Raw genomic sequence first — 22,525 nt, 5'->3', positions numbered from 1 at the left:
GTTGTTGTGTTCACACATAGAGAGGGTTATTAAATAAACATCATTGTTTTTATTATTGTATAAACCCCCCACCATCACACACACACACACACACACACACACACACACACACACACACACACACACACACACACACGCACACACGTCCTTCAGATGGGGTGTGATGGCTTTACTGGAGCCTCTTTAAGTACCTGCGAGTCAGCGAGCGGCTCCTCTCCTCCTGCAGGCTTTGGCAGTGCCTCTCCTTTTGAAAGCTCATTTCCCATGCCTTTCATGCCTGCAGTTAAAAAAACCCTTTGATGTTTTTCTCTCGTTCGACCCTGTGCGTTGAAACCACTCTCGAGTATGTTAATGTTCTCTGATTGACTTATGAATCTTTTAATTAACCCACTTGTATGCACGCCGCAACGTTGTCCTCTGTGAAATAGCATCAGGGGGAAGCAGAGCCATGACAGAGTGACAACACTGTCATGGGGAATTTCAAAGTCAGCCGCGGTTTGTGCTGAAACGATAGCTGGTTTGATATCGTTTGCAACTTGAAATCCCTGCCTTGGATGAAAAACTAGTGTTTTATTCACTAGTGGATCTGGTGATTAAGACTTCAGCTACACTATGCAATATTAATGGCTTTGGAAGATATCAAAGGATGAACCTCAGAGATGCAATAGCCTGGAGTCAGCCTACATTAATAATGTGCTTAATTCCATCAGCGATGCAAGTGTTTCCCCCATGCTTTCATGTTGAGCCTTGTGCCCAAATCAAAGCTTTTTAATTTTTTCCATACATTTCATTTTCTCAGGATATACATTACTGTGATGATGAGCTTGTTGTCTCTCTTCTTCTTCTTAAAACACACTATCCAGAAACGCGTGCACGGTACAGTAAAGCCACGTCTCCGCAGCTTGATGTTAATTGTGGGTAATGCCAACGCTTTCCCAGCTGCTGTGTGTGATACTGTATGTGTAAAACGTTATCAGTCATGTGATTACCATTAACCGTCAGTAGGTGGCAAAATGCTCTCAGCGATAGCAGATCCATCACAGCTCTGTGGAACATTGTGCAGGGCAGCTCGGTGCGGTCGGAGAGCACTGCTGGGTTTCAAAGACGTTACCGTTGCGTCTCTGTCTCGTTCCATTTAAGTCTTGTGAGAATGAAACTCTGCTTCTACCTCTGTAGAAGCAGATTTATTGGAATATTCTTTACTGCACTGCCAGACAGTATAAGCGTCAAAAGACTCAAATGTGTGACGAACAATAGAGTAGTGTTAAGGAGGACAGTTTTGGGTTACAACAATGCTCTAACTGGATGCCACAGGTGAGTCAGGTCCCTCTCCAGCGGCCCAAACCCCACATTTAGCAGAACAATCCCTACAACTGATGCTGGTCCTCCTCACCTCACCTCCTCTATGGTCTTGGCTGCTAATTCTAGTGCCTCTGCCACAGACACATGGACACTGATCACAGCGTACAGTAGAGAAGAGCTGCTCTAGAGTGTGTGATGGAGTGGGAAAAGTCACTGTGAGTCAGTCAGTCTGTCAATGCCAGTGTTATTCTTTTCAAACTAGGGGCAAGTTTGTCATTTTTCATGTGGAGCATCCTATGCGGACTATAACTATAACACAAGACAGGTGGTGGATTCATGTAAAAAGGTGAAAAGGTCTGAAATATAAGCAACGATAAACTAACTACAACTAGTGGAACAATATAACTCCTTGCAGGGATACTCTGCCTGACTGCAGGTTACTAAGTGTGACAAATAATATAGATAACACTTGCGCAAGAAATTATTTTTAATGATTTGTAATGATGAAAACTTGATTCAGCCTCAAATTTGATTCGTTTTGCTTCTGGTGGGGGCTTTGTGGTCACTGGCCTGACAAATTCTTCTCGTACAGTAACCATTAATAAATAATATGCATTTATTTCGCTGTATTTCTGTCTTGAAGGCATTATTAATCTGTGATGAGTGACACAGCCTCTAATGGCAGAAAGGAGCCGGTTACTCACGGAAAAGCAGCTGTGTGCGCTCCCGTGATGTGCACGAGGCTAACTGAGACGTGAGGGTGTGACAGCTTCATGCCCTGCAGAGATCTTCGCTGCTGCCTAATAAATACCTCAGAGTGCTTAACATCTCAACAAGAAGGGAACGTGCGAGGATGCCAGGAGCCAAACTTTACACCAGTCAAAACTGACTGTACTTGATTGATTTCGACACATAGTAGGCCCTTGAATTGATTGATAGTGCAGTATCCTGTACTGGTAGTGTTGGCACCTTATAGAGCAATGTATCGTAAGGTGTTTTTTGTGAACTTATGTTGTATACTGAGCAGGGCGTTCTGACAGTAGAACTTTCAATAGGTTTCAGTAGGAAGTCAATCTGATAAACCTCATACAGGTACGATAACTGAGGTGAAACTCAAATATTACACAAATGAAAAATTTGGCCTGATAATGACAAACCAGCAGATGACAAACCAAGAGAGTCAAATGTAAGATAGATCATTGTCCTAGATGAGAAGTCAGGATAGAACAGGTATGTGTTTTTCTCATGTACAAGTTAAAAAAGTACTAGTTAAAAGCAAGCAGCCTTAATTAGCACAATGACCACATAGGCCACTGTAGCTAGAGGAGCCTTACCTGTAGTTCAAACTATAACTAAAATAACATATACAGTACAGTATATACTCTGGATAACTAACAGACTAATAAAAAAACTTATTAGAGCTAATAAACCTACATAAAAGAATAGAAAATTTACAGACTTCAAAGGTTATGTCATTCAAACCTCATTCAGGTTAAAACTGAGTTTACTTTCTGTTAGACACGATTAAAGTGATTAAAGCGATACTTCACCACCAAAAAGCAAGATGTGTTGTAAATATTTTACATTTTATCAGCAAAAATGTGCAACAACATTTAACATTGATGGTCTATGTCAAGAGAAAACAGGGAAAACTGAAGTAATATGGCAAAAGGTCCTCTGAGATCTTTCAGAGGACTTTTGCAGAGGACTAAAAGACGTTTTTCTCAGTATAGAAAATATGCAGAAATCTGATTGTCTCTTCATTCTTAAATATTACCTGCCATAGTTCGGGCCAGCCCCCATTGAATATTGGTGAAGTTTTCCTTTAATGCAGAACAACATTATTAACATTATCATTACCTTTTATTATCAAAGGAAGCATGTCTTTGTTCAATTAAAGTTTCCACAAGTATAAAACATGAAACACACAAATAAGTGTTCACTGAATAGTCTCAAACCATGAAGTCTGCCAGTTTTCATAACAAAAACAATAGGTTAATTTAACAATAACCATATGTACTGTACGGTTGTTAGTTTAGTGATCTTACAACTAAACATTGAACAGCTTTGACTACGTTAAATGCTGCAAGTGAGGCCTGTGATCAGACACTGTTTGGCTGCAGACATGCTGTGTATGTGTGAGACTGTAGTGCCTTATTTTTTTTTTACATTCAGAATCCACATAGAGGTGATACAGAGATGAAATAAGATATATAGTCGAATCCACCCATGAACAATCAATGTTCCTCTTCATGGGAATTTGAGCTCGTAATATGGATATCACAAATACCAGCTGTTCATGCGGCCATCGCTTTATCTACTACAAGTGATGCTGTAATTAAACACGTATGGCGATGGGAGAGCAGTAAATGAATAAGATGGACCATGTAATGCGGCGAGTCGGGGAGTGGAGGGGTGAGAAAAAGAGAAGGCAAGATTATAGAGGAGCCTTTGATGCTGAGTCTGGCTATGGGAATCCTAGTGTGCCTTCAGGGAAAGCTCCACTCACACAACATCAATAATGAATGAAAGATATTTTGCTCGGTGGAAGACTGAACTTAACTTGCATACTGATTTGTTAGCGTGAACCTCATGTAAAAATTGCATCAGGGTGTTTTCGATGCTTCATTAGACAGATAAGGAGCCGTTGCTGATGACAATGGTAGATGAATAGGTGGGGGCTGATACAATGCCCCAGAGTAAGAAGAGCACTTCGCACTGAGTTGTGTTGTTTGGAGTTGTGCTGCTCTGAGGCTGTAGGTGTGTGAACGTGATCACGTACACGTCAGACTGAGACAACAAACACCTGCCGCAGCTTTACACTCACCGGGCTGGATTTGCCGTCACGGTGTGTTACTCCCTGAGTCAGAGTTGTGACCTGTCACCGTTTTAAACGTGTGACTCTGACATGAGTGACGCCTGAAGAAAGGCAGAGCCACCGCCCGCTCATGCGTTTGTTCTTTGAGTGTGAAGCGGCTGATGAGCAGAGCTTCAGGCCGGAGTGAACCACACTCACGTCAGGAGGTATAGAGAAGGAAAGTAAAGCGAGTATGTGATGTTATTTCCTTTAATTCAGGTCAGACAACATGGTTAAACTGGCCCTCTACAACGGTTAGCTTGGGTTGGATTGCTACATCTTTCTACAGTAATAAGAGCAGAACCCTGCAGGGATGAGGTCCAAACATCGCTTAAATCCAGAACACTCTCATCAACAGAACAGCAGAACAGTGGAACAAACTGTAATGCCAAGCTTATGTGGACAGTTTTGTGCAGTGTGGATCTGTAGTCCTGCTGATGATCTTTTGGGAACCTGTAGAAGGCCAGAGGTTAGAACATCTACAACTGGTAGAGATACCAATTCACATCTGCCGACCTTATTTTCAGAACAAGCCATTATGGGATTTAAGTCATTATCCTGCAGTCGGAACAATCCATCACTGTACCTTCCAGATGTTCTCTCTAGTCTGGACTAGGCCTTAAAGTAGAATCATCACAGAGCAGGTAGCTACTTTTAACACCATAGTTTGTTGATCCTTAACCTATTTAAGCTGCATGAATCACTCAGTAATGAATCGATCACATGCTCGGTTCTGCTACAAAACGGTCCATGAAATCATCATGACACCGTCTGCTGTATCTAAGCCCATGATAATTCAGCCATGTTTGCCGTGACTCACCAGCCTGTATCGGTTTTACCAGGGAGGAGAACAGGGCTTCTGTGCAGCAAAAGTTATTTGAAGGGCACATTACTCCGCTTTAAATACTCCTCTGATTTGCAATGCAAATGACTGGGGTTCTCATCTGAATAATCCTCTCGGTTACCTCATACTGCTGTAATGTGTCTGTCACGGGCCCGCCGCTGTGATAAGTCGCTCGCTCTCTTTGTCGGTCCCCGTTCGCTGGGTGCCGTTGAAGCTAATAGGTCAAGCAGCATGTTTGTTTTACAGCTCAGAGCTTAGCAGGAGCAGGCCTCCTCAGAGCGGGGCTCAGGTATGGTCACTCACGCCCAGTCCTGGAGGGACAGTTCCATGTTTGAAATAATATATCAAATAGAATCATGGAAATTCTGTACGCCGGATGCAGCAGCCTAACACACGTGAGCCTGAATCAAACCACAACATCTAGAGTAACGACCAATAATAGATTATCTGAAAATGTATTTGGTCAAATGTATCGAACTGGTTCAGGCCCATTTCTAGCTAAGTTTGCATCACACGCAGAAGTGCATGTACAGATTATCTACTCCCACTCATTTGTAGTCACACAAAGGCATTGGATGATGACCTTTGCGTTCAAAACAATCCAGCGAGTGTAAAGTTTCTAAGTTCATCCAGTAGAGCAGGGAACTTTTTCTTGTCTCCACATGGAGGTTCTCCCTCCACCGTAGGAACGTTGCTGTCAAACTTTTTGACACATGGATCTATATTTGACATAATGGTTGAGAAGTGCACTGCAGAAGTTCTAACCGAGACGATTCTCCTTTAACTGTTTTCAGTCTCGTGGCTTCATCACTCCCTCTCCTGTCTTTGCAGTCGATGACTGGCTCAACTGTATATTCAACAGTGATCTTCTCACAGATACATTCAGCTCTTATATTTATTATGAAATAACAGGTTGGTTTTATTTTTTTATTAGGCTGTATTACTCTTGTTTGTGCTGTGGTTTAGACCTGTCCATATGTTGCATTCTTGGAAATGGTAACCCTATGGACACCATGCTATTTCTTGTGGAATTCTATTGGTGTTTCTGTTGTTCTGTTGTTGTATGGAGTATGTTGCTTATTAGAAATTAAACCTTACACAAAATTGAAAGCAGCCTTTCAACTCATTTTACATCTAGGCATGTGATGAAGTTGAGAATATATGCGTGACGTCAGCATCATGTACTGTAACTGTCTGACTGATACAGTATGTTGTTTGCTTGTGTTTCTCTAGGTCATGGATAAAATGTCTAAAATAATAAACTATTGTCTGACGAAGGCTTTGTTGTTCAACATCTTCTGCGAGTGAACAAAGAATTCTCTCTCTGCCTAAAGAGAAGTGTGGAGATCTACTTTGTGTAGTACAGAATATGTTCAACAACAAGATACAGACAGTAAAGGTTCGAATAATGTCCTACATACTGGGACAGTAGGAGCCCTTCTTGCCGCAGTTCAGGTTGAGTGATAATAGAGACCTTTGTGACGATCATTAGTCACAAACGATAAACAATTAGTATACAGTCACACGTCTGCAATTAGATGAGATGATATAAAAATATGAGCACAACAGTGCAAACATATATTCTACAGCTCTGTTTGACGATCTGTTAGAGGATCTAATAGAGGATCTATTAGAATCTGGTAGAGGTGCCCTTTCTTGGATCGAGACACATCCAGCTGTTGACCACACTAGGGTTCCAGCCACAGGGGCATCCAGAGGAAGCTGCACACCGGTCGGGTAGTGGAGCCTGAGCCGAGCCGAGCCGAACCGAGCTATGCCAGCTGTGTGGTCAGCTGTACTGTATGTCAGCAAGGCTGTTTCCATACAACAGCCTGTGGATGACTGAACAAATTTGAATTTAACACTTTGAGTATAGATACTGTACAGTAGTCTGAAAACAAGAATTGCATCTATTTCCTGAACTATTACAAAGAAAACTACTGAAATGAAACCAGTGGGAACAGGTTGTTCTAGTCTCTCATTGAAACCGTTACAGTTACTGTACATCAAATATGTTACTGTATCGTTAGTTGGCCCTTAACAGTTGGTTTGTGTGTGGATGCAGCTTGAGGCAGTGCCCTGTACACTATGCAGCTTGTTTCCGTGTTTACCATTGATGAGTGATGATTCACCTCTTACTGAACCTTCACGATTGATGGTTGCCAGAGTGGCTGTTGGCAAATTCCCCACCACATGGTGCCAAATGTTTGTACCCCTTCACTGTGTCTGGCAGGGGGGATATCCTGGCACCGCGCCTCCTCCCTCCCCCTGCTCCTCAAAGACAACAATGATAAGAGGGGAGGAAGGGGAGGGGGGGTGCGAAAATCCTCTTCAGATTCTCTAGCGTGTGGAGCCAGAGCCATTCAGAGTGTTCCTGAAAACGTCCTGGTTGAAGATCAGCACTGTGTCAACAACCATCAGCCTGGTTTGTAGCGCTCACTCCGGGCTTTTTTTATGCCCCATCATTGGGGGACAGACGGTAACTGGTTCAAAGTCAGGACATGAACCTGTGCTCCACCCTGTCCTCCTTGAGTCTGTCCTTCCTGCTCCCCACCTTCCAGTTGGGTCACAGAAGCTCAGGTCAGGACCCTCCTGCTTACAGTACTTAAAGCTGTATAGCTTCAGCGTCCTCCTGCTGCTGACACTGGACAGTTTGACTGCATGAGGTCTCCTTGTTTTCAAACTCTAGTTTCCAACAGGCTGTTGAAAACAGAACCTACTCTGTATGTGCACATACTGGAAATATGAATAGTATACACAATGCCCTGTCTGTGTGTCCATCCATCCATCCGTCCGTCCGTCCGTCCGTCCATCCATCCATCCATCCATCCATCCATCCATCCATCCATCCATCCATCCAGCCAGCCAGCCAGCCAGCTTTATCAAAAATGTGCTTACAGTACATCCCTTACTTCCCTTTTCTACCATGACCTGGTATAGTGAGGATTGTTCCTTTAACTTTTAACTTGTGTTTGGTTGGTGATGGTTTCAATAATGTATTAAGAAATACTTTGTTTGATTCAGCTGTATTTCTAACATGCAGTCGAGTCTGTTTGTTTTCCCTATGCTTCTATCTTTTTGCTAAGATAAAGAACTGTAATGATGTGTACAGGAGTCTTTGTTGAAAGGCCCCCAAGGCATCAGGTGTCAGGCAAACTTGCAACCCTTTGTTTGAATGTTGGAAGCGTTGTCTCTTCTGACACCACTGTGGTGGAAACTGCTTCTGTTTGGATGTTCCTGATCTTGATTGTGTTCATAAAACTTAATTAAGGTAACTCTGCATTTCACATAGAATTCAGGGTTTATTGCTGAAATGAATTTTAGCTTAGAAGAGGCACTAACAGGGAACAGGAATGTTGATTAGGCTCAGCCACTGTAAATACAAATTTCTGGCCCTGGAGGAAACATTCTTAACATTCCTGATTATTTTTAGATTATGAACCGAACACAGGAACTGTGTCAGAGTGTGAAGCTCTGTGAATTTCTAAATGATCTAAAATCAGAGTTTGATGATATTATTCAGCACATTGCTGATTCCAAGGATGATGATCCACAACGTGGATGATGTTTAAAAATGTTGAATTGAACCCATATCTTTTTTTGGTAGATTAAAATGGAGCAATCTGAGTTCATAGAGGGCTGGAATGTAAAGAGAGAAGCTTGTTGTCTTCATTTTCCCTGCATTGAGATCAGGTAGATTCAAATGGCAGCAAACACACAACCTGCACTGCAGAAATGAAAAGAAACATTTTGGACAAGGTGTGTCATCAACAAGTCTGACACTTGTAACACGGCGACACTGAAGAGCATTTTAATGCATTCAATAGAACTTATGTATTCACATACAGTACTTACAATATTTCAGTAATTTGCCGTGTGCTGTAAAGGTGCAGTTTAGATGGATCCAAACCCATTCACAGCTGTTTCACCTCTTCAACGCTTCCATCGCATTTCATCCCTGTCACGTTAGGGCTGATGGAATCCATCACCTCTCCCGAGGCCTCTGACCTGGTCTAGACAGTCCAGTCACGTCGGCAGGACTTCAGAGCTGTCTTAAGCGCTGCACAGATCATCTGGTCTCAGGTGCTTTGATCTCGCAGACACAAGCAGCAGCTTCTCACAGGCAAAATCCAATACTAAAGCTTGTGGACTCCACAATGCCGAGCCAATCTCGCAAATGATGCTGGGGCGTTGAGGAACCCTTCAAATGGTGCTTTAAGCTCCACCTGTTTAGTGAGATGGACTTTGCTGGGAACTGACTGGGCAGCCTACAGAATTCAAACGGCTGCTTTGTGTTTGGTCGAGCAGAAATGGACTTGTGTGCACCAAAGGCATTAGACGACAAATGACACAGCACTTGTGTTGGGGAGGGTTTGATCTGAATTGATTAAAGATTAGATAGTTATATCCTCATTCAAAGTCTATTGTTTGGTATAGGTACATTTTAGATATTTATATAAGTAAATAATTAAGTGAATGAGAATGAGGCAGGTGCAGGTTCCTGGTCTCTGCATCTCTGTGTGGGTTCTCTCTGGATAATTGGGCTTCTTTTAACAGTCCAAACACAGTCAGGCTGATTGTAAACTGATTCTGTTTGTCTGTCTGTCCGTCCGTCCGTCCGTCTGTCTGTCTGTCTGTCTGTCTATGTGTTTTTGCCCTTTAGCACACACAGGCAGTGGAAATACAATGCATGTTGTAAATATGGTATCATATTGTACATTATCAAAAGGTAGAATGCCACAGGTGACATCTGAAACATTTTTTGTGATCCAGTGTTAAATCTACTTAAATCTTTGCTACAACCTATAAACCGAACTACTGTAAAGCAAATTGCTGTGTTGTTAGTGTTGTTACAATTTACAAGACAATCTAAAATGAAAGTGCCATGCTCTCTGCGTGTTTACCACCAGTGGATTTACAACATCTATAGATTGTTACGTTGGTGAAAAAGTGTTTTGGATCTAAAACTAAGAATGCAGACTGTGTGAGCAGTAGCTCCGGTCAAAATGCTTGTCTGCAACTGCATCACTGCTGTGGGGAGTTTGTTTAGAATGGCAATGCGTAGCTCAGATCATGACTCCTGGTGCTTTACTATGAGTATGTACTGTATCGTATTACAGTATATATACACTTGTGTGTACTGCAGTATAAGCGAATGTACGCTTTTGACCTTTGATTTTCACTACTCACACTGAGTCAAACCAATTTAATGTGGTGCATTGATCATGCTACCATAGGATTGGAAGCACCCTTCTCCTCCTTCATGTCTCTCTTCTCACACACAAGCAATCCAAAGTGCTGATTAATCATGTTGTACAGCAGATGATACATTGTGACATCGTGATCTCTGTTTTGCTGCCTTTGCTGTTGTCACTGTCCCAGAATAAAAAAGACATGAGAACACAGACCAACAATCTTTTTCACATCCTGCTTGACGCCTGAGTCGGAATAATTGAATTTGTATCCACCAAAGCCGCATCGGTCATAGCTGGTTTGTGCTCTCGGGCTCTTTACCCAGCATGCTTTGCGCTATACACTTTGATTTCCCACATTCAGTGGAGGTTTGATATCAGACTGCTAACATGATGGTATTCCACAGGCTCAAATAAATAAGTGTCCATTTCAGTCAGTGAAAGCAGCAGTTTGGCTACAGTATACCGTAACCAATAATAAAAACACTGAGTGCAATGGACTGAATTGGAAACAGTGTAACTAGTTAGTGTAATAAAGCAACTGCAGCAGCACAGTAAATTTAATGTTCTGTAGAAAACCTGTATACAATACATTTTCCCAACAAATTACAAATAATGAAGTATCAATTCATGTTTTTAATAATTTAACTTAAAAGTAAATGTACCACATGTATGTTCATGTGTAAGTAGCTGCAGGAGTAACTGCTCTTCTCTGATTGCTTACTGTCACGATCTGGGTTTTGTTTCTTGTTGTTTCCTGTTTTATTTTGTAATACTTCCTGTTCAGTTGTCACGTCCTGGTTTTAGATCCGCTTTTATGCTGAAAGGACTTCCTGCTATGTCACATCACAGCTGTTCCCTGTCAGTACCGGTCCGCATTATCCACACCTGCACTTCATCTGCTATTAGTTCACCTTGTATTTAAGTTCCACCTCTCACCCTCGTAATTTGCCAGATCGTTGTTTGTGTGTACCCGTCATATTCCTCGTTCATTGATTCACCCGGCTGTGTTTTCATGTACCCTGTTTTGACCGTTGACTCTGAGCCTGCCTAGTCCCTGTCTGCCGTGATTATCTACCGCTGTCTGTTACCGACCTTGCCTGCCTGACCACGATCCTGCGCTCGACGATTCGGTATTGTAATCCAGCTCTTGTGTACGACTTTGCCTGTCCCTGACGCTGTCTTTGCCCGATCCTGCTTCAACCCCGCTTGATCTCCCGTGTATGACGCTGCCTGAAGTGGATTCTGTAACCTGGAATAAATCGTCAATTATTTCAACCCAAGCTGTGTTGTGCTGTGCATGTGGGTCCTCATCCGTGCGACCTTGACACTTAGATGCCTTAAAAAATATCTCTGACTCTGAATACCTGACTCTTTGACAGCCCATTTTTAAATTAAGTTCATTTTTGAACAAAAGTACTGAAAAGGAAAATCCCCCAAAGACATATTAGTTATAAAATAATTTTCTTAATTAAAAAATGTATTAAATAAAAAAATGTGTAAAAAGAGTGTAAAAAATATTGGAACACAAGACTACAACTTTAATGTGATTAAACAGTACTTCCATTTTTCTAAATGATGATTATTAGGTAAATAAACTTCATAAACATATAAAAAAGAAACTGTTCCTTTAATCATTGTACATAGTGTAAATACTTTATATTGCAGTAGACCGTAGTGGTTGAAGTGGAAGATTAGGTCTGATGCTGTCAACAGATGGTAACTAAACAAACTTCAAATACAGATTAAACGGATGTATCATGTGTAATAGTGCTGCTTCAAAAATGAACATACACTTTTTCTAAACTACTTTTCGTAGTTAAAGGGGTTGGCTAATTTTTGCAAATAGTATCAGCTACCAATTTGATTTAACTGATGTAATTAATGAAAATTCATAAAAAATGCTTTTATTTAAAATCATTGTTTTGCAAAGACACTGTATACAAGTTACATTCTCAGTGTATGTGTGTGTCAGTATATCACCAACCTGACACATTTGACCTCAGGACAGAGCCCATATCTGCTCATGCACCTTCAGCATCCCCCGCCCCCGTCACACACACACACACACACACACACACACACACACACACACACACACACACACACACACACACACACACACACACACACACACACACACACACTGGACATCAACACTAAGCAACCAGTGAAGTGATTTCATAATGCCTGATGAAAGAAGTTTGCAATACCCAAATCATGCAGGGTGCACTGCATCAGGGGTAGGCAGCTGCCTTTGCTGCCATCAGCTGTGGCAGCAGTTGTAATGTCCTTGGGGTAAATCCTTAGACATCCATTGATGGTGTATTTCTATTTTTGACCCTTACAACAACTGGTGCAGCTTGTTTGCGTACGTAACTATTTATTATTTCTGTCACTTCACACTCACTTATGACACTGGTAAAATAAATCAACAGCACAGTGTGTTATGATAGGACAGCGGCAGAATGTTACCGTAATAGGTGGTCGTATTAGTTGTTTAATGGCCAGTAGAGGAGCTTTTTCACAGTTTTGCTAAACTGATGAAAACAACTCAGCGAGTAGTGATGCTGTGATTTAATAGTTAGTTAGAGCCAATCATTTGTATTTGCCATTTGCCATGGATTTATTATTAAGAGAAGGATACTATACAGTATGAAAACATGGCAACCGTTTATGGATTTGAGAGTTACTATAACAATAATGTAGATGTTCCTATGGCTTTAGAGATTCAGGCACTCACAAGTATATTCTCACTCTTTACCTCCTCCAGTCACGCTCAGAGGCTCCGAAAAATGGATTCACCACTTTGTAGCTGCACCTTTCCCAATGACTAAACTTGTGTAAATCAAAGTAGCGTTATGAGATTGGAAATCAATCCACTCCGCTCTGCTCAGTCTTCCCTCTCCATGCTATGCTGCACGCTGTACTAGAGTACGGCCAGCATTAGTCCCATAAACACTACAATAAATAAATAAGAATGCAGCAAGTGTTTGCAGCTCTACAGGAGTAACCGCTTCTCTCTGATGGGTTAGAAGCCTCACTTTAAACTGTGCTAAGCTATCTCTATGCTGATTACCGACTCTTTGGATTTTGAATTTTGATTGCCCACATTAAGTTGTTTTTTTTTTTTAATAATGGTAATAAAAACTAAATCTGCAAAATTAAAATGACTTTTTGAATGAAATAGTGCTAAAAGGAATTAATAATTTTATTACAATAAATATTTCTAATTATTATTATTTTTAATTATGATTTTTAAACTAAAAACCTATATGAATATTTTGAGATACACAGGCAGTGAAAAAAGTGTTTCAAAAGAAGATTTTTCCCAAAATCTTGAACGTGTGTCTGCTGTCTACTTAAAACACCAAAAACATCCATTATGAGCTGAATGTCAGTATACAGTGTACTATATGCAGTGTAAATCTACATGGCTCAGATTTGTTTCTTATGTAAATCAATGCGTTACCCAGTCAAGCTAACCTGAGTCTTTTTGCACATCAGTCTTAGATATGTAATTTTAAATAATAGATTGTTATGTTCTACCTCTGGTTCCACGCTGGTGCTGCTGCTGATGCACTACATCTGAATAAGCCATTCGTCTTGAATGATGATTTGTGTCCTATTTAAATGAGCATTAAGGTGTGACATCTCCTCAGAGGCCTGTGGTGGGAGACAGATGACAGCCTGGAAAGTGGCTGCAACATGGCTCCGCCTGCCTGGATTTGTCAATATGAAGGAACCTTTCACTCTGAATCAATAAAAGGAGGAGGAATCACTCTCACCAAGCAATTATTGCTCTCTAATTGATGAATTCCCCATGTTTGATTCTAAATGTCAGCCACAGATTTATTTTCACACTGGGTCAATCTGTCATTTAGTACAAAGACACGCACAAATTTAGGAAAGGGATCATTTTATTGCAGAAATGTATACAGGATTAGGTTAAAAGATGGAGCCTATTGTACATATACAGTAAGGCAAACATCTGAACAAGAAGAGGGGTTTTCAACTAAATGTCTAATAACAAAAACAATGAATGTCGATCAGTTGCTGGCAGACTCATCCATAAACTGCAATTCATTCGACCAGTTTATCAAGTTTTGTTGGACAATAAGCATCTGCACAAATTTACGAGAAGAATTCCTCCCCATTTATCAATAAAATATGTCGATTGCAACTTTAGCTTGATTCCCATTTAGTCTTGGTTTTTAAGTTAAGTTTTTGGTTTTCTTTGACAAATAATCATGGTTTGATAGAGGAGATGCTATTTATTTCTTATCACAGTGGAAATAGAGTACTGTAAGCTCACATTATCATAACTAAGAGCTCACATATTGTACTGTAATGAATGTATTAACAATTTTAATGAAAGACTAATAGGCTTGATCAGTAGATACAGTTTAGTCACTGTATGTGAGACAATGTTGGAAACACATTCGTCTCCATCTGTCCATCTACTTTAAGCTCTAACTGTTACACATGTCTACCACTACGACTACTTTACGCTGTTGTGCATACATTTTTACAGTAAGCATCCCTACCAAGGGCATGTACTCAGACATGAGGTTTGCTTTTGGAAACGATCTACCATTTTAATTTTTCTTTGTTCACCTGTCTTCCTGATCATATAGTACAACGTCCAGGCTTGTGACTACAAGATCATAATAGATGATGTGTATTTTAAACCTAATTGTGCTGTTGTGTTGTGTTGTTAATTACATAGATGGCCAGCAAAGTAATCTCACATTCTCGCCAGTTCTGCATTTGCTCAAAAAGGCTTATGGCCCGCCTCACAGCGAAGAAGGGCGTGGGTTCAATTCCTGGGGCGGCCCGGAGTTTGCATGTTCCACAGTCCACATGCGAATAGGTTAATTGGCTACTCTCCATTGTGTCGTAGGTGAATGGTTGTTCATTTGGTTGTGTGGTTGTATGGCAGCCACAATAACCTGCAATAGACTGGCGACCTGTTCAGGGTGAACCTCGCCCCCTCAGTAAGCTGGGATAGTCTCCAATTAATCTTGGCCATTAACACAAGTAATTAGTGTAAGTAGATATTCTTTTACTCATATTTTTATTTTGAAGAATATAGATGTCAAACTTACTTCAGTGTAGATTTTAATGCATTTTCTATAATAAAAGTAATATTAGTTTAGGAGAACAACATCTATTTACATGTAATGGTCCATTTTTAGTTGTGTTCATAATTCAAAGCCCCCCATCTCCTTATCTTTCCTCCCATGTCGCCACACCCACTCACAGCTATGGTTCAACACTCTTGTTGTTCTGTCTAAACCCGCCCACATCTCTCTGCTAATGCGTTGACTCGGTGACACCTTAAATCTGACACTAATGACTAACGCCGTCATCACTAGCCCAGTTAACGACCTCAGTCATCTGTGCCACAAATTAGGACATGCAGTCGTTCCCCAAAAGTGCTGTACATTCCGAGTTTAAATATTTGCTGTTAGGAATATGAGCCACTCTCAGCGCTTATCGTTATCAAATTTCATAAAAAGGCAATAAATTGGTAATGGCATGAGTCCTCTGAAAATAGAATAACATGTGGAAAATGGTCCTGGTATTATGGCTCCCATGACACTCTTGTCATGAAAGGAAAGCTTATTTATTATGTGTCAATACTTCCACAGTCTATTTTTCTAGCTGTGCTTGAAAGAAGAACCTCATTACTGAATATGATGCTCATTTATTCTGTTTCTCTGAGCCTCTCAGATCACTGTTGACGAGTGTCTTTTCCCTGATCAATTGTATCCTCACCTCAGCACGTCTTTGTCCACAGAGCAAAATACAATAGAATCTAAAGTAGAACTTTTATTCAGGTCTTTTTATTTTTATGAAGGAATGGACGTAGAAGTGTTGCTTATGTGAAGTACGTGTGTCTCTAAATACGACACATAAGCTTTAGTGGAATTGATCCTTGTACAGTATTTAACCAATCCTATAAACACACAGCACTGGACTGGTTGCATCTGTCCAGGTCCTAGGGTCTTGGCCTCATGGAAAAAATTGATATTCATGATATTCACAGGTGCTACAATAACATCCTCATTGTTCTGAAACGGAATGAAACTAGTATATCATTGGCCCTTTAACACTACTGTATGTGCTGTATTTTCGTTAAATTTATAAAAATGTAACATTAGTTTACAGCAGATTCTTCACTGGTTTGCCTCTTTACTGTATTTGTTTTTTACTCCTACTTGATGAACAACATTTAACAGGTATATTGTTAAATTAAAATCCCACATTCATTCAACCAGTTTCCATCTTGTCCTTAAGCATTTATTTCATTGTTGAAATATAAATGAAAAATAAAAATAAAACTGAAAAATAAACCAATCTGAATCTGACACTGTTAAATTTCTTCTCTCCTTGAGTTTTATAAAAAATAACCTTAAAATTAAATTAAAAAAACATAAAAACTATGTACTAACAAACACATTAAAAGCTGTATTGTTAGCATGAATGTACTTTCCTTTTCACTACATAAACCCATAGAAAATATGGGTCTTGGTGAAATATGGTTGATTAGTTGGTCAGTTAATACAAAAATAAAGTCATACACATAATATTTCTAATTCAGATAAATATTTTGGGCTAATAGAACACTGTTGGATGTGACCTGATGATGTAGCAATACATATTTCTAGTATATTTACTTTATTGTTTGCTACTGTATATTTTGGTTTTCCATCAACTCCTGGGGAAAGTATCTCTGCAAAATGCTTACTGTAGATTGTCTGTATCTGTACTAGTTCTCATTTTTGCTCTGGGGAATAGTTTATGTAATGCTATAGAATAAATTATATCAGACTTTTACACAGTTCCACCTTGTATTTTGGATTTTGCTTTTTAACTAGACAGTGTACCAGAGATCTAGGTACTCACCCCCATGATTTCAGTATAGCTTTTTAAATCCTTCAGTGGCCGATCTGTAGTTGTAAACCCTTCATCCTATCTGCACTGGGAAGCTGTCTCAATCTCCTGTCGATGGTGAGGGGTTGACAGCCCACTGTTCACCTGAGCTTCCATTTGTCAGCAGCATCTTAATATTTCAAAGGATTCCTCAAACCAGCCTTTCTTTTCTGTGGGTTTTTTGCTAGAGGCAGCTCCAGCATTGGCTCAAGCAGGAGCTCACTTAGCTTTAATTAGAGAAAGAGGGCCCTTATCACACAGGCAGTCACAGCAGCAGTATTAGGATCCAGGATCCTGCACTGAATGCCTTATCAGACCCTGGGCATTTGACTAGAGGTGTCAGACAGAATGCGAGGTTGTGTGTAGCAGCAAGAGTGATGTTCGGACAGGATGTTCAGCTAGTGGCAGTAGTGGCGGCATTTTTTCAATTGCAGTGTTGCATTATTTCTAATGATCCACATGCCATCTTGCCAAGTCAACATTTTTGTGTGCGTGTGTGTGTGTGACAGTAAAGTAGTCTTTATTAGGAATTATGCCACTTGTCGAATATGGAGCCTCCACAGGAATTCATTAAAAAATGGGAGCAGTGTTACTATTTTACAATTAGGTGTGGAGTGATCCTCCAAGAAGTAGCTGATGAAGAGACTGTGCAGAAGTAAAAGTGAACCACACAGACTGCCATTTGATTAAGACAACAGCTATTACATCCATTTTCTATACCGTTTAATCCCACACGCGGGGTCGCGGGGGTGCTGGAGCCTATCCCAGCTGGCTATGGGCGAGAGGCAGGGTACACCCTGGACAGGTCGCCAGTCCATCGCACGGCAACACATACTGTAGTGCTGGAGAACAGAGAGAACCCACGCCTACATGGGGAGAACATGCAAACTCCACACAGAAAGGCACCCGGGCCGCCTCTGGGAATCGAACCCAGGACGTGAGGCGACAGTGCTACTGTACCCACCGCACCACCGTGCCGCCCCACAGCTATTACATATTAATCAATTTTAATTTATAATAGCATATGCTATGCACCTATTACTGACTGGTGTTTTATGGAAAAAAATTACAGACAAAGAACAGTCGACTCAATTATTTAGGCCTAAATGAGAAGCACAAAGAAACCACATCGCTGCTTGCAGAACGCTTGAGAAATTGGGTCAGTTTCATAATATTCTAGTGGGATCTAAGCTCTGCAGCTGCTACATTGAAGGAAGCTTGGAAACAGAAATGACATGCATGGTTGAGGCTGACAAAAATCTACTGCTTGGCAAAAAAAAATATTTTAATTGACAAGATGCCAAGTCAGAGATTTTTAATGTGACTTTTATTGTGTGGCCTGTTTAGATGCCCTAAAAACGAAACACATTTGTATCAAAGAGTCACAGACTCAACTGTGTCTAATTATGTCTTAATTACTGTCTTAATTATTGTTGTGTTATAAATTACTGCTTGTAAGTCACTGTCGGATGGTGATTAGCAATCTTCATTCTCTGACACATGCCTAGTGTCAGTTCTTGATGTGACGTTGATGTAATGTTGAAACAATGTTAAGGCTAACAGTTGTAAAATTGCCTAAAAATACCTGGATATCAACATTGACATAAGGTTTAAATAATGTCAGTGGTCTTCGTGACATTGACAAAACGTTGAAACCCTGTTTAATACTAACAGTTGTTTCAATATTGTGTACCTTTTAAAATCAACAGTTAATTCAACATAAATGCAACTTTGATAAAAAAAAAAAAAAAAACATAAATCAACATAAATGCAAGGTTGATAAAAAAAAAATTCGTAGAAATGCCTGCTGGGCGGGCATTCGAGATGGGAAGTATTGGCCTCTCCTGATGCAGCCCAAGTCTCCACAGTCACCTCTGCTCCTTCACTGTCTGACAGTGCTCTAGCAAGTTTGTTTCAGTTTCAGTTTGTTTCTGACCTGCCACCTGAGTCTGCAATGACCTTTACTCTGCAGTAAACCAGTATTACTTCTTTTTCCCGAAAAGCAAATAAAGTAAAAACAACAACTGTCACAATCACTTCTCATCACCTAACGCCTCCGTTAGTAGGTGAAGAGATGTAGAGAGTACAGTGGGTCTAGGCCCCCAATAATAATAATAATAATAATAATAATAATAATAATAATAATAATAATAATAATAATAATAATAATAATAATAATAATATTATAAAGAATTCAGAGTTGCAGGCATCCCAGAATGGAAAAGGCTGTGATTTTAGGGTCCTTTACAACAGAATCTCATGACTTACTGCACTAGACAGTTTGTTTGGATGGAGGAAGTTCACATCTTTGTTATTTGTTTGGCTTTCCACTCTAAGCTCACAAATCAGTCATATGCTCCCAAAAACATCAAACCTACACACAATCACCTGCCTCTGTCCTGTGGGACAATGCTCTGCACTGTTTGGAATTATTCCAGGAATACCTCGGTACTGTATACTGTACAAGGAAACATGCATATATATATTATAGAAGAGGAAATCATCAACAGATTGGTTTTTGTTTTGCTTTTTAAAAAAGACGACAAAATGTGTTTGTGTCTTTAGTTTCTAATAGCAAACCTAAGATGCACTGGGCTCCTTAAGCGAGTAGTGCACCGAGGCATCAACAGTGCTCCAACGTGCCAATCCACTGGCTTTAGCTGTAACATCTTACTGTAGATTTCCTGCTGTTATGTTCAGCATTGAACTTTTCTCTCTGAGTCCTAACACGTGAAACTTTTCCTTGAGAAAAATAGTTTCACAGCTCAATAGACAAATAGAAAAGGAATAAAATAATAAAATAAATCAAATAAAACAAAGTAACAAATACAATGCATTGGATTCAGTTTCCTCTTTTGGCCATCTTATTATACCAGCGTTGTATCTGATGACCGGTAGGGTCTAGGTGTTTATTGCAGATTACAGACTTTGTTCTTCCCATTCAGCTGACTTCTCAGGACATGCCTTACCCTTTGGAGGTAATTAGTGGTTGCTGCTTTCCTTGCGACCTCTTCATGTTTAACATTTGCCTGTGGGATTCCAAGGTATTTGTAGCTATCCTCCACATCTGCTATCTTTCTTTCTGGAACTACCCATCAGTCCTGACTACCTTTCCTCTCCTTGCTACCATTTGACCACACTTTTTCAGGCCGAATGACATTCAGATGTCTTTGGTGTATATTCTGGTGGTATGTATCAAATCAAACTATCAATAAAATAGGTAGTTTGACTTAGCACATTGTTTTAGTTTGATATTTGGTCATAGAATATCATTCAAAGGTTACCTGGGTGACGCTGTATGTTTTCTGAGGACACATGAAACTTTTCACATTCATATCCACATTCTAGCAACGAGAGCAGCGTGTTGTACACCCGACACAGTTGCTTTTCTCATGTCAGGTTGATTTCTTGTATATCTCCTAAGAATGGAGCAGGGGATGAAGGCAGGCGGGGGAGACACATTTGTTTAGTTAACGTTTCCTTTTCTCGCGTCTCATGCAGCTTCCTGTAACAAATAAATCAGATTAGTTACAGTGTATCCTGTTCCAACAGAGTTTTGGTAAATGATGCAAATGCACACTTGCCGTCCTTCCTTCCATTCCTTCCTCTGTCCTGATAGTGCATCTGAATGACAATAAAACTAAACTCATCTTGTGATTATTTCTGCATTGCCTGAATAACGGCAGAGGAAAATGAAATTCCTCACCAGACGTCTAGATGCACTGTCATCCTGATGTCTCCCAGATACAGCCATGACTGCTGTAGAGCAGTTAGGTACACTGCTGCTGTACATGCTTCTCCCCCTCCTCAGGGTTAGTCTTTGCATGGAGATAATGTTTTGATCAAAGTAGTCTTCACTCATTCATGTGGCAGCTGGAGAGACTAACACGGATCTGAGCTGTGGAGGAATATTTGTGAAAGACTAGTTGAGTGTGTCTGAGGATGGCGAGGGATTGTAAATGATTTAGTGACATCTCACTGCATGAGACATCAGGAGCGGAAACCAGCTCAGCTTTAATAAACGACAGAGGTATAAATCTCTTAGATTTACCTCTAGGTAGGCGGTGCATGTTATATAATTATTTAACTTGGACTTTTGGACATTTGTAACAGTTAGTCTCTTGCTATTGCAAAGACAGTTAGGCTGCTTGGTATTAGCCAAACAGAAGATGATGCTGAGTTACTGACCTTGGGGACAACCCAAAAAAAACAAAAAACTCTTTTCTCCCCTTTTACCTTTTAGCAAAGGTGGTGCTACCGTAAATTGACACATTCATGTTCCTCTTGTGGAAGAACTCTACCCTCCAAGGTAAATTCTGGCTCCTTCTTTATTTGGGTTGTTGTTATCGTAATCATTCCTCATCTTCCATTCATCAAATGGAAGATGATATATTATATGTATATATTATATGATATATTAATGTATTATCATCAGTGTTCTACAGTATGTGTGTTTTATTCTGAAAATCCGCCCACCATCGTCCTGTACAGCTGGAGATGAGCTGATAAGATGATAGATTTGAACCCACTGCTTCACCACCTTTGCTATTCTCCCTCTACGCTGGCCTAATAAATCAGTCAACCACTGATATGCATCTCTTCGCAGACCTCGGGAGGGAGGGCAGAAGCATCGGAGAGAGTCAGGTAGATACAGCGGAGCCCATGGGGCTCAGAGGGATCCGAGCGCCGCGTGTCAGAATGATTGGGCATGAGTGCTGAAACGTCTGTATTAGGCGCTGCAGCGCTTGGCAGGCAGGGAGTCCTTGGAGAGGCAGATGAGGAGCTCATCCAGAGGAGGAGAGCTTTGATCAGCTCCTCTCATTTCCATATCGTAATACGCCAACTGCTCTTCCTGCTAATTGAGGGACAACATGTTTGTGAGTCACTGGGCTCGGGAGTTGCAGGTACCTGGTTTAGGGACCACATTGAGAATGAGGATCCATAAGTTTTTTCTGTTATCCTTTGCTTGTGTGACTTTATGTTTACTAACATTTGCAGGACATCACAGGATCTGTTTTTACATCTGTTCCTTAAACTTACTGTACTGTATCTACTGTAGCCAACAAAGTGTTATAGTTATTCTTTGTGTTAGAAAGAAGGAAAGCAAAGAAATAGCAAAAAAATAGAATAGAAATGTTATTCACTATATTCTTTCCCTGGTTTGAGACTAAACCTTGTAGGAGCTACAGTAGGACCTCTCAGCTCTTAATGAAACCCCATTGGCTTTTCTTTCTTTTAGGTACAGTAGATCACATTAGTCTTTTAGTCTAAAGAAGTTTCCTGGAATTTTATTACAGTCAACCTTAGTAGCTTCAGTGGTCAAACATAGCACGTATTTGTCAAAAATGTGTAACTGAAAGGATAAAAACACATATATTACACACTAAATAA

The 22,525-nt window shown here is 40.4% G+C and overlaps 1 protein-coding gene across 2 annotated transcripts in view; it reads left to right on the top strand.

The window, feature by feature from the left end:
- Positions 1–22,525, top strand: part of LOC114865364 (retinoic acid receptor beta-like) — a 128,874-nt gene that overhangs the window by 947 nt on the left and 105,402 nt on the right. The gene's annotated exons all lie outside the window — the stretch shown is intronic.

Source organism: Betta splendens, chromosome 11 (assembly GCF_900634795.4).
Source record: "Betta splendens chromosome 11, fBetSpl5.4, whole genome shotgun sequence".
Classification (NCBI taxonomy): domain Eukaryota; kingdom Metazoa; phylum Chordata; class Actinopteri; order Anabantiformes; family Osphronemidae; genus Betta; species Betta splendens.
This window is presented reverse-complemented; position numbering and strand designations above follow the sequence as displayed.